General features: G+C 34.9%; 3 pseudogenes; 2 read left to right on the top strand and 1 right to left on the bottom strand.

Moving 5' to 3' along the window:
* Positions 1–223: 223 nt before the first annotated feature.
* On the bottom strand, positions 224–1,121 carry LOC143614052 (putative CCR4-associated factor 1 homolog 11 pseudogene; annotated as a pseudogene).
* A 2,506-nt stretch (positions 1,122–3,627) lies between these two features.
* On the top strand, positions 3,628–5,534 carry LOC143614048 (phytosulfokine receptor 1 pseudogene; annotated as a pseudogene).
* Positions 5,535–11,678: 6,144 nt separating this feature from the next.
* On the top strand, positions 11,679–13,001 carry LOC143614049 (phytosulfokine receptor 1 pseudogene; annotated as a pseudogene).
* Positions 13,002–13,698: the final 697 nt, after the last annotated feature.

Genomic DNA, 13,698 nt, shown 5'->3' on the forward strand with positions numbered 1-13,698 from the left:
TCACTTACCTTTTCGTTCTTTTTTTACGATTGTGTGTTCTACGTGTATCTTGATTGTTTCTTTCTAGTCTGACTGCCTAAGCGGATCCAACTTCCTTCTCTCAGACTGCATGGAAGTATTAGATAGAATATATAAATTATGGTTTGTTGTAACATTGTTACCAAGTATAAATATTCCAAACAAAAAACAACAAAGGAGTATTATATATATATATATATATATGAACTAAAATGAATTAAATTTCGATTAGTAATTTACGAAATTAACCCTAAAGAATTAAACATATTTAGTAAGCTTCTAAACCATACAACACACCCGCATACATTTCGGGCCCAACGTCAGCAAAATACACCTCTCTCATCTACTGAAAAGCATGCCACGTCAACAAACTATCCGAACCGGCCTGATGACACTTCCCAGCAACCCGGTTCACTTCCAACAAACTCGCCACCCGGTCCAACCCGCCATACAACCCGGTCCGACAAAACTTCATCAAATGCTTTACGTCATACACACTCTCCCCGAAAAACACCTTCAACGCCGCCAAAAACTCCGGCAAACGCGCCGGCAACCTCTGGCGCGTGAGAATCTTCAACAAGTACCCGAAATCATACGCGCTGTGAAACGTCACCCAACTCACCGAGTCACTACACACCAACCCGGACGACATCATCAACTCAGCAAACTCGGCCGAGTCAACCCCGTCAACCCGGTTCCGTTCGAAATCAATCGACTGACGCCTCAGCAACTCAATCGACTCCGGCGCGTGGGCATCACGCGTGACATCAAAATCCTTAAAATTAAACTGCCAGATAAAACGCTGGTGGGTCCCATGCCTCCCGTCTACGGTCGGAAGGTTACCGGATTCATCAGAGAGAGTCAACCCGAGTTGGATTATGTTCAAAACGTCGACGTTTGACTTCAGCAGCGCGTAGTTATCCACCGGGCGGCGGCGCGTGTGCGATGTTATGTTATCGGAATACACGACACCTGGAAACTCGGTGTCCATGGAGATGTATGGGTATTGATCGATTATCGATCGGATGAAATGAAACTCGTGGTGTAAATTGTGTGCCCATACTTCTCGGATTGTGATGGATTTATCAATAACAGTTGACATGATTATTATTATTATTATTATTAATATTATTATTGGTGGGTGAGTGGGTTATTGAAGGGGATAGTACTTATAGATGAGAGTATGATTGGTGACTAAGAAGGTGGGCGGAAACAGGGGATTTGTCTGAGGTTGAAGATGACCAGATTCACGCGTACACAGCTTTCTTTGTTTGACTATAATTAGTGTTGGGAAAGGGACATGAACCTGCTCTTGTTATGATACTATGCTTCTATTAATAGCAACAAAAGAAAAAAAAAATATCTCATTAAATTAAAGTTTGGTCTTGCAGGTGTAAATGAACCAAACTGAAATAAACATAAATGAACATGGGCTCGTTGATGTTCGTCTGTTAAGCTTTTATTGGACCAGTGGCAGGTTGTCAATGGTTTGGGCTGCCTACCAAGTTTGTGTTAGTGGGTTTTCAGGGATGAGTAAAACGGGTAACGGTTCTGATTCTGTACCAAGTTTTAAGTTTTCGGTATCACCTGAATCTTACCTTCAATACAGATACCTTTCCGATATCGTCCCGATACCAAGAATTTGAAAAAAATTAGTACCGGTATTTTTGGTACCGATACCCGACTACCCGCTCATCTCTAGTGTTTTTTCTTAACATTCATATTTATGTGTTGATTTATACATAAATTAATCACACATGCTCGTATATGTTTTTTGTTTTTTAGTTTATAATGTTGGTTAAATTTATATGATAAGATTAGAAAAATAATTAAAAAGATATTAAAAACCTTTCTGAACAAATATAGATAAACAAACAGTAACGAATATAAGCAGACGTAAATGAATATGTTATTAAATGTTTACAAACATAATTGAAAGAACATTGATCGACTATATTAGTGTTTGTGCCTATAGTTAATCGAACGAACTTTTTTTCTTGTTTGTTCATTTATTAAACAAAGAAATATAAACGTACTTCCTGCCAAACAATTTACGCTGAACGTTCGGTTCTTTTATGGATTAATTTAATCATAAAAATAATTTAATATTGATTGTTTTGATCAACTTGTTAAAGGGGACATGTGTGCCATCCACTATTGCAATTTGCAATATCCTCCTTTTGGTATACCTAAACATATTTTAAAGCAAGGTATTGTTATTTAATATCATGATGGGTCTGATGTAGGGACCACGAATAATGCCCATAGACATGATATTATTTTATTAATATTAATAATATTGATCGATCGACATAGCTACATTGAACTAAAACCAACTTGATCATGGTGGACCTGATGTAGGGACACGAGTATGGCCCATAGGCCATAGGAATGTTATAAAGATTTAATTACAAGGATGGTCCTCCTGAGGTGATATTTGGTTTTAGTTCTAACTTTCTAAGTTTATAAAAGTGTTAGGCTTATCACTTTTGGTCATAATTCTTCACTCGACTATAGCACTTTTAATTCTTCACAGTAACTATCGTTAAAGAATCCTTTATTTTTACTTGCATGGGAAATGAAAAGCGACACATGAGAAAGTGCGACGGTGCCAAGGAATTGGAGAAGTTACTAAATTATATAGTATTTGGTCTGCACGATTGCTATTGAGAACGAAATCTTAGATAATATAAATTATGATTAAACAATTTGTTGTCAAGAATGCTAGAAGAACCACAAGAATCATGGATTAGCTACCATGGTATTTGATTTTAATATTGTATTTTTGCTATGTTTCTTGTTATAATGTTAATCATCATTTAAAAAAAATAGCTTATTTAATTTATTAGGGCCTACAAGCCCTTTTCTTTCGGCTTTGCCAAGATATTTAAATTTCTGGTGTCGACCTGTACACATACACAAGAATACTTAAAGTAACATATTCATATAATACTCAATACTGAAACATGGATTTAATTAGTTGTTGATTCCTAAGACACATTGTTCGCTCATCACTTCTTCAACCTCTCGAGCCACATACATCCGCATATATTGCGGATGCTTGATTACTTTTAGCACTTAAGCGAAGTTTACGTTCGTTTATCCCACTTTAGCTAATTATACCACTTTCACCCTTTTAGTGATATAGCTTGAGGTTGCTTATCCGCTTTTTTATTAAGCTGAACCTTAAGACACTTGATAAATACTTAAAATAACTTTTATTGTATACATTATAATAATATTTTCCATATTATCACGAAGGATAAAGTAAAAGTGTACTTGTTACACACCATGCGTGAAACTCGAGTTCCAGCCACGCGAAAAACACATCCAAAGTTCTAGACATACCACTAGTTGAATACTCCAAACAACTTTATCAAGGCCCCATGAATTGACCTCCATTGACAGGAATCAAAACAACCCTACTATCTACAACTCGCAAACTTGTACTTTCATTCCTAATTTGTCTTTCAGGTGAGTATGATGTAACACATCTATTCAATCCAAATATATCCAGGTACTAATTTCCTTAGTCTTTGAAATGAACATATTCTGGTTATATGCAACTATTATCCTTATAAGGTTTTCAGCACAAGCTCACTTCAACTCCAACGATTCAATCGTATTGAAACGGTTCATGGACGGAATGGAATCCCGCATTGATTCCTGGACCTCAAACTCCTCCAATTGTTGCGATTGGGACGGCATCACTTGCGATTCATCCGGTAAAGTTATTGCATTAAACCTATCCAAGAAAAAACTAGTCGGTAGTTTGCCCGATTCGTTATCCGATTTAGACCAGCTTAGAACACTAAATCTATCAAGAAATCTACTCAAAGGCAATCCCCCAGTTTCGATATTTCAATTACCTTATTTACAAGTTCTTGATTTAAGTTCCAATGAGTTTTCTGGATCTTTACCGGATAATATTAACCTACCTTCGATTGAGCTACTAGACATTTCTGATAATAATTTTGAAGGTCCAATTCCAAAAGATTTTTGTATCAACTCGAATCGAATTCGGGATCTTAAATTGGGGGTGAATTATTTTACTGGAGAGATCCCATTAGAATTTGAAAAATGTAACTCATTAGAACACCTTTGTCTAGATGGGAATTTTGTGACTGGGATTATCCCGGAGTTTTTATTTAGATTGCCGAAATTTACGCTTGTCTCTTCAAGATAACGCGTTAATTGGTCAGCTTCGGAATACTAGTCCTTCGAATCTTGAGTATTTAGACGTCTCGTTGAATTATATTTCGGGGAATCTGCCTGATTTCTTTCACACGTTTCTGAATTTAACTTTTTTTGCTGCTCATTCGAACAATCTTGAAGGTGAGATACCGTTTTCACTGGTGAATTCACGTATTGTGTCTTCGTTGATATTAAGAAACAATTCGTTTTCGGGTTTGATTGAGCTAAATTGTTCTGCAATGGTGAATATAATGCTGCTTGATTTGGCTGATAATAAGTTTACAGGATCGGTTCCTAATAATCTTCCTTCGTGCCCGTTATTAAAAATGATAGATCTTGGTGGAAACAATCTCACAGGGCAAATCCCGGAAAGCTTTAGAGGCTTTGATTCATTATGTTATCTTTCGTTATCGATGTGCAACTTGAATAACTTATCTGGATCACTCCAGATTCTACAAACATGCCCAAATCTTACCACTTTGATCCTTAGTCAAAGCTTTGACCATGATCAAATGCCTTCTGATGCTAATCTGCATTTCAAAAAGCTCAAAATTTTAGCCATCCCCAATTGCAAGCTCACAGGTACGATTCCTGTCTGGTTAAATGGGTTAACCAAGTTAAAGATTTTGGATTTGTCATTGAACGAGTTGACCGGGAGCATCCTGCCCTTTTTAGGAAGTTTGCAGTCACTGGTTTACTTGGATTTATCAAATAATTATCTAAACGGAACGATCCCGAAAAGCTTAACTCAGTTGCCCGATCTTCGGTTTCATGACAACACGTTAAGATATAGTTATGGTATTCGATTTCCTCCGACATTAGACCTCAGCAACAACTTCCTCTCGGGCCTGATCTGGCCCGAGTTTGGAAACTTGATGAACTTGCTTGTCTTAAACCTTAAATACAACGAGTTATCGGGTAATATTCCTAGCAATTTGGCAAATTTGACCAACATAGAGACTTTGGATTTGTCACATAACAATTTATCCGGTGAAATACCGTTTTCTTTGGTTAAACTCGGGATGTTATCAAAGTTTAGTGTCGCGTATAATAACTTAACAGGGATTATTCCTTCTGGAGGCCAATTTTCGACCTTTTCGGTTTCTAGTTTTGAAGGGAACCCTGGTTTATGTGGTGAGTTTGTTTTAAGTTGTGTGAAAAATCAAGAATCGTTGCGAATTCGGGAACTTGAAGATATCGAAGAGTCGATTATTAGTTTGCCTGTCTGGACCGGGTTTGGATTTGGCTTCCTTTTGGCTGTCATCATGTTTCTTGGTGTTCCAAGATTTAAGGATAAACAGGATATGGATAAATTTGAGTAATTTAGAATGTGTATTGTATGTATACAATGTGTGTTTGTTTTCATATTTCTGAGTTAGGTATATTGGTTTTTATTAATCCTAATTATTGTCTTTTGGTTCCTGACGGTCCTAACTTTTAACGTATTTGTTTCTAATAGTCCGCGACTAACAGAATCCTAACGTCGTTAGTTTCAGGTCGTCGAAAAAATGTTTTTGGCCGGAAAAGTCAAATTTGTTGCCGGAAAACACCACCTGAACACCGCAACCACCACTAGTTGACTCACTGCCAACCAACTACCACCACTTGAGTACCATCAACCGATTCCGAGAGGGTTTTTGGGTTTCCGGCGACCTCGATAATTGGGGCTTTTACTAGAAAAAGGTTCCTAAAGATCCGACACAAAGTTACTAAGATGTTTGGGACGAAAATGTTGAGTTTTCGGGAAAAAAATTGAGTTTTCTGGCCAAAAACGTTTTTCCGGCGACCTAAAACTAACGACGTTAGGATTCTGTTAGTTGCGACCTTTAGGAACAAATACGTTAAAAGTTGGGACCGTTAGCGACTAATTCTTTAGTTGGGACCGATAGTAACCAAAAGATGACAGTTAAGATTAGTAAAAACCAATATACCTGTAAGCTACTCTTAGTGTAATTGTATCCAAATTATGCAGTGCAATTGTACATTGTACAGGAGGATTCATAGTTTCTTTCTTTCTTTTTGTTTTTTTAATAGATTGATCATGGTTTATTGTTCTTATTAATTAGATAATAACCTGACTAGTTAATTAGCACGTGGTAAAAACGTTTTATGTGTGATATAATATATAATACACATTTTTAAATGCCTCATAAAACGAACTGATGTGGTCCCATTGTTGTTGAAATGGCTTGTGACGTGAATGGTGGTGTGGCATTTTAACAACCGAATAAAAACAATATGAAAAGGTTGCATTATTTGATATCATTACACTGCTGTCATCTTCAGTGTTGGAAATATATGTTTGAACTGGTCATAAAAACATTCAAAACACACCCCTGATTGTTGTTGTTATTATTATTATTATTATTATTATTATTATTATTATTTTAAATTTCTTTTTGCATTTAAGCATGAGCAAAAACTAGTGAGTGAAGTTGATGGAAAACATGATAGAAGAAGTACCGCAAAGGGGATGGGCTATGTTTAGTATGTGAAATTAGTGGAAAGAATATCATATGGTCTACTTCTTATATAGAAAGAACATCTTGTTTTTACGTAACACTTGTATCTTATATGTTTATTGATTCTGTTTATAAATGAAATACATTAATCTGAATATGATTTACATGATTCAGAAAGTTATCCATGAATTTCGAGGCCTACATAGACTACCTTTTAAGCTGGTGAACGATGTTCAACATTGATTTTTGGCCGATATTAATTTCAAAACAAAATAAGTTAAATTATGGTGATTTGATTCAGAAAAAGCCAAATTAAGTTTATCAAAGCTAAATTTGGACCAACTAAACTACAAATCTGCATGCATGCATACATACACTCATACTTCATTTGGTTTCGTGCATCCGTTTTAAAAGGAAGAAAGAGAGAAGAATCGCTCTTGATGTAATCAAGAACACCCACCAGGATTCCAGTTACAAGAATAATAAAACCGTAAACAAACATAGTTAGGATAAGAACTCTTACCTTAAAAGTCGATTAGTTGTGGACGATGACTCGACTATCGAGTGCACAACGTATCCAGAGTGATGAATGCCGGTCCTTACACACGAACCGCCACGACCCGAACTTGGTTAGTCTTGTTCTTGCCTCTCAATCGCAGCCTCACAAAAGGGCCGTGGCGGTTTGTGTGTAAGGACTGGCATTCATCACTGTCGATGCGTTGTGCACTCGATAGTCGAGTCATCCTCTACAACTAATCTTCTTTTAAGGTAAGAGTTCTTATCCTAACTATGTTTGTTTACGGTTTTATTATTTTTGTAACTGGAATTCTTATAATCTAATGTTTAGCAAACCCTAATCACAACTACCTTGACCCGAAACTTTCTAAAGCACAACTCATTTGAAAATTAAAGTGGTTTAGAAACATTGCAAACAAGTAACTAGATTTAGGTTGTGATTTTGAACTCAAATCTAATTTTAGTTTCACAATTATTTATTTATTATTCAAACTAATTATATACAATTTTCAAAATAATAATGTAATTAATTTATAATTCCTAAGTTATAATGATCATATTAATCCCACTAATAAATGTTTATTCTAAAAGTAACTATTTATTTACTTAATATTAATTTCTAGGTATTAATTATTCCTCCAAATAATAACCATTAATATTAACGGATTATAGATTGCAATAGTTATTTCTCTAAACAGATAGTCACCATACTAATTTGTGTTATACTTAATTATCTATATAGATTAAGATTGAAATGTCGGTGCCACAAAAGGTTTTTTTAGTATTTTATTAGTTCATTTATTATATTTAGTCAAATCATTTTGGTGTTAAAACGATTCAGATCGTCTCGCCTGATAGTTTTTCTTCTGTTTGTTAAGTAATTGGCTGTTGATTATTCAACCCAGGTTCGAGGCCCATATTAAGCATGCATTATTTTTTTCTACTTATTTCATAATTATGTGGTGGGTTTTGGTACTTTCTCATTTCTTATATCTGTGGTGGGTTTTGGTGGAGCATGGACCTTCCTTTTGTATTTGTTTTCTTTTTCATTTTCTATATTTTCTATTATCCTATTTGTTTTAAATATTTTAACTTGAAATTTATTATTTGGGTTTATTTTCGGAACTATAACGAAAATATCAGTTATCGGCCGAATTCACATCGACTCACTGCCGCAATGCCTAGATTTTAGCGGTTGAGTAAGCGTCATTTTAAACATGCTATTTGTATCATAACCAAGTTTGTGTCATTTTGATCATTCATAAGTTTACATGTGGCCATGTACTGATACTATTTTGGACGTTGACATTTTTTTATTTAATGCCGGTGTTGTAACGAACTTAATCGATACCGACCGAATTCGCATTGCTGCGCCGCTGCAACGCGTAAGAAACCCACACTTCGTGTATTTATGATTTTAGTTTCATCGTTTAATCAAATTTATTAATATAGTAGGCTGGTTGAAGATTGTTTTGCAAACTTCTTTTCTTTGGTTTTACTCAGGTTCGAACCCATTAGCTGTTGATATGCATTTCTTTCTTTTTTTTATCTATCTATCTATCATTTTAATTATGGTGGAATTTTTTTAAAGGTTTTTGAATTTAAGTTCTTTTTTAGAGGTTTTTTAAGTATAATAATTTGAGGAAATTAAATTTTGGATTTAGTTTCGGTATCGTAATGAATCTAAATACGTAACGCCTTGTCACCGCAACACCCATTTTTTTTATTTAGTTTTCGTATCGTAGTGAACCTAGCCAATAACGAAATTATTTTTTATGTTTACTTCTGATACGATAACGAACCTAACCGGTACCGACCGAATGTGTGTTAACTCGCCGCTGCAACGTCCGCGCTTTGTTTTTTATTTTTTTAAATATGTTAATTTTTCGAAATTATCTTTTGTGTTTAGTTTCATTACCGTGACAACCTATCGATACCGACCGAATTTCCGCCACAACCCCTATTTTGCCAACCGAATAAACATGGTTTTACATATATTATTTTGTGTATCATAAAAGATACGCTTTCATAAGTTGTACGCGTGCTGGCACTATTTTGGACATTCACTTATCATTTTTTTTGTTTAGTGTAGGTGTCGTGACGAACTTCACCGATACCGACTGAATTTGCTTCACACCGCCGCCGCAGCACGGCGGGTTTTAAACCTAGTTAGATATCATTGTTCGTTATACATGACTCTTTAGGATCAAATGTCAATGACAACACTGTCACATATGTTGATAGTTGGGCCTACTTGTTCTACGTTCACATCCAGAAACGAAAAAAAATCAACTTTACAATTATATTTTGATTGCTGTGGTTGACTGGTTGGTATATCTCCTAATCGAAGACTTGATATACATGATAACTACCAAAGTCATCATTTTACCTACTTATTTAATAATAAAAATTAACAACTTAGATAGAAATTATTCATAAACTCGGCGCTTTGCGTCGAACATGTTATTAAAACTCAGGAAATGATAAACCCAAATGTTGTCGGCCCCGAACGTTGAGGCGGTGAGTCAACGCAAACTCGGTCGGTTTCGGTTAAGTGCGTTATGATACCGTAACTAAAAACCAAAAGTCCAAAAATAAAACAAAAACATATAAAATTTGAGGTGGATCAATTGAGTGACGTCAATCGGTAACACTCAGGCGTTCGGAAGATCTGAGCATTGCTGATCCCGAAAGTTGAGGCGGTGAGTTTACACAAATTCGGCTCATTTCCGTCATATCGGTTACATTCCCGAAATTGATACAAAATGCAGTGAGTCTACTCAATTTGTTTAGTTTTCACTGTGCTTGTTACGGTACCGGAACAAAAAACAAAAAAACAAAATTGAAGAACCAATACGGTGCCGCCAAGTAGCTAAATCGGCACGTAGAGGCACCAAAGTTTGTAATTGTTATATATAATATAACTAGTGTTAGAGCCCGTGTCACACACGGGATAATTCAAATTATAAAATTATAAACAAAAATAATAATTACATACCGTATATGAAAAATAATGTATTACATTTATGTTTGTATCTATACAATGTGTACATAAATTGATTTTTTTAAATGAACTTAATAAAAAAAATACTCGTGCAAAAACGTACCCGAGAATGCTTCTTTCTATTGAAAAATCTTTCTCGGTGCCATATATGTATAATTGAAAGACTTTTGGTTATGAACTAATTTCGGAAATAAAGCTTCTCATACGATAGTAGTTCTAACCACTCAGCCTAAATACAAAAGGGCGTTACCTTTATTGATGTATTTATCAATTTATCACCCATCAAAGGAAAGTAGAACATTCAATTGTAACAATGGATGTTCTTCAAGAGCTATGTTTATGTTTTTCTGAGCTACACCATGAAAAAGATTTTAATAAGTTTCAGAGGGCTTCTCGACTTTGTCATAATGACAACATAAAAAATAACATGTTAACCCATTCAACTTTGTGAATATTCATTTGAGCATAGTTTCGCATGATAAGCTTCCCATACAACGTCCTGATTACCATTGAATGAAAAATTAATGTTGACATAAATATTTCAAATTTGATAAAAGTTAGAAGCATTGATAGGCATGGGGGTGGCACGCCGAAAGTGTTCGCAATTTTTTCTTATATATTAAGTTAAGGGAAAAATAGTCAGTTTGCCAAATTCTGAACCATTTGATTATTTCAAAAATGCCCTTAAAAATAAATTTGAAACCCGAATCATGTTTAAACTTCTAACTTTCATACTTTTGCCATTTTAAAGTCAACACTTTGAACCCATAACAAATTTGACGATAAATCTATTTTGCATTTTCTCAAACTTTTAAAAATACTCAAAATTTTCATTTTTGACCCGTTACAAATTTTAACCTAAATGCAGTTAACTTGTACCAAACAATCTATTTACCAACTTTTGACCCATAAAATAATTTAAGTTCCACAAAAAACCCGAAACAATTTTCGTTTGAGAAACATGATTTGTTGTTGATTTTTGAAATTCACCAAGTATTTTGAAATATATAGTAAAATAATATGTTAATATTTATATTTATAAAAATATATAGATATTATATAAATATAGTGTAAAAGGAAAGTGAATCATTATTGATTTATTACATATATTAGGGTATATTAGTTTTGGAGGAAAAAAATTGTGAGAATTAACCAAAACATGACAAATGTCCATGTTTATTTTACTTTATTTGAATAGGTAGATAATAATAATTAAGCATTTCTTTTTATTTACTATATATTAATCAAGACAATCATATATTTTCCCTCCATTTTTGTCATATTCAAGCACGTTTATAACCGAACTACAGTCTACATGTCCACAGTTAATATTCCCAGACAACTTTGTCCCACCATTGAGTTCAAATTTCCCACATTTACTCTCATGGACTCATATAATATCTTCTAAACTGGACATGATTTAACGATCAAAGCCAAATATTAAATCATATTATTCCAATCTTCCAAATGAATGTACTTCAGTTATGTGTGGCTGCTATGTTTTGTGGGATTTCAGTTACAGCTCACTTCAACTCTCCTGCAATTCCGACGATTCAATTCTACTTAAACGTTTCATGGACGGAATGGAATCTGCCATTGATGCCTGGACCTCAGATTCTTCCAATTGCTGCGATTGGGATGGCGTCACTTGTGATTTCTCGGGTAAGGTTATCGGATTAAAACTATCCAAGAAAAAATTAGTTGGTAATCTGCTCGATTCGTTAGCCGATTTAGATCAGATTAGAACGCTAAATCTATCTCGTAATTTACTCGAAGGCACTATCCCAAATTCAATATTCCGCTTGCCAAATTTACAAGTTCTTGATTTAAGTGCCAACGAGTTTTCTGGATCTTTACCGGATAATATAAACCTGCCTTCGATCCAGTTATTCGATATTTCTGATAATAACTTTGAAGGTTCAGTTCCATCTGGTTTTTGTGTCAATTCGACTGGAATTAAGGTTCTTAATTTTGGGGAAAATTTCTTTAATGGTGAGATTCCATCTGAATTTGAGAATTGCGGTTCTTTGGAACAGCTTTCTCTTGATGCAAATTTGTTTACTGGAATCATACCGGATTATTTATTCGGTTTACCAAGATTGTCTAGATTGTATCTTCAAGATAACAACCTAATCGGTCAGCTTCATAATAACCGTCCCTCAAATCTTGTTTATTTAGATGTTTCGATGAATGGGCTTTCGGGAAATCTGCCTGATTTCTTTCACACCTTTCCGAATTTAACTTATTTTGCTGCTTATTCAAATAAGTTAAATGGTGAGATACCAGTTTCATTGTCGAATTCTCACAGCATTTCTTTGTTGATATTAAGAAACAACTCATTTTCAGGTTCGATAAGTTTAAACTGCTCGTTGATGATAAACCTCATCTTTCTTGATTTGGCTTGTAACAAGTTTTCAGGATCGATTCCCGATAATTTACCCACTTGTGTGGCGTTAACAACCATATATCTTGATACGAATAAGCTGACGGGACGAATTCCAAAAAGCTTCAAAAGGTTTAACTCTCTATCACTTCTTTCCATTTCAAGGCTAAACTTGAAAAACCTCTCTGGTTCCCTCCAAATTCTCCAACACTGTAATAATCTCACCACTTTGGTTATCACACACAGCTTTATCAATGAACAAATCCCATCTGTCGCAAACCTACGGTTCAAAATGCTTGAGAATCTTTTGATGGGAAATTGTAATCTCACGGGTATGATTCCCCTTTGGTTAGATGGTTTGACAAAACTCAAGATTCTTGATTTGTCATGTAACCGGTTAAACGGACCAATTCCACCCTTTTAAGGAAAGCTACATAGTCTTGCTTACTTAAATTTATCAAACAACCATTTAACCGGTGGCATTCCAAAAAGCCTCACTGAACTACAAAGCTTTCGACTTAACGTCTCCTTAAAGATTACTTTGAATTTACCTGTTTTCAAGAGGCGCGGGATGAGTGGCAAAATGGTGCCATACAGTTATGGGACTCCACTTGGACGAACATTGGACCTTGGTAACAACTTTCTAACAGGTCCAATCTGGCCCGAGTTTGGAAACCTTGTAAACATACAGATTTTGAATCTAAGATACAATAAGTTATCAGGTAATATTCCAAGTAATTTGGGGAATTTATTCAGGATACAAACTTTGGATTTGTCTCATAACAATTTGTCTGGGGAGATACCTCACTGTTTGGTACAACTACACTTCTTGTCAAAGTTTAGTGTCGCGTACAATATTTTAACAGGGCCTATTCCTTCCGGAGGCCAATTTTCGACCTTTTCAAACTCTAGTTTTGAAGGAAATGCGGGTTTATGTGGTGAATTCTTTACAAACTGTGATAAAGTTCAAAATTCGTTGCAAAATCAGGCATCTAAGAATAAACAAGTTTCTATCACTGGTTTGGTTGAATGGACCGGGTTTGTCATTGGCTTCGTTTTCTCGATCGTTGTGTTTCTTGTTATTCCAACAATTCGGGAATTTCAGATTGAAGAGATATGAG

This window comes from Bidens hawaiensis, unplaced genomic scaffold (assembly GCF_021521415.1).
Source record: "Bidens hawaiensis isolate Kalapana, Puna unplaced genomic scaffold, B.hawaiensis_p1.1 tig00038687_1, whole genome shotgun sequence".
Lineage (NCBI taxonomy): Eukaryota > Viridiplantae > Streptophyta > Magnoliopsida > Asterales > Asteraceae > Bidens > Bidens hawaiensis.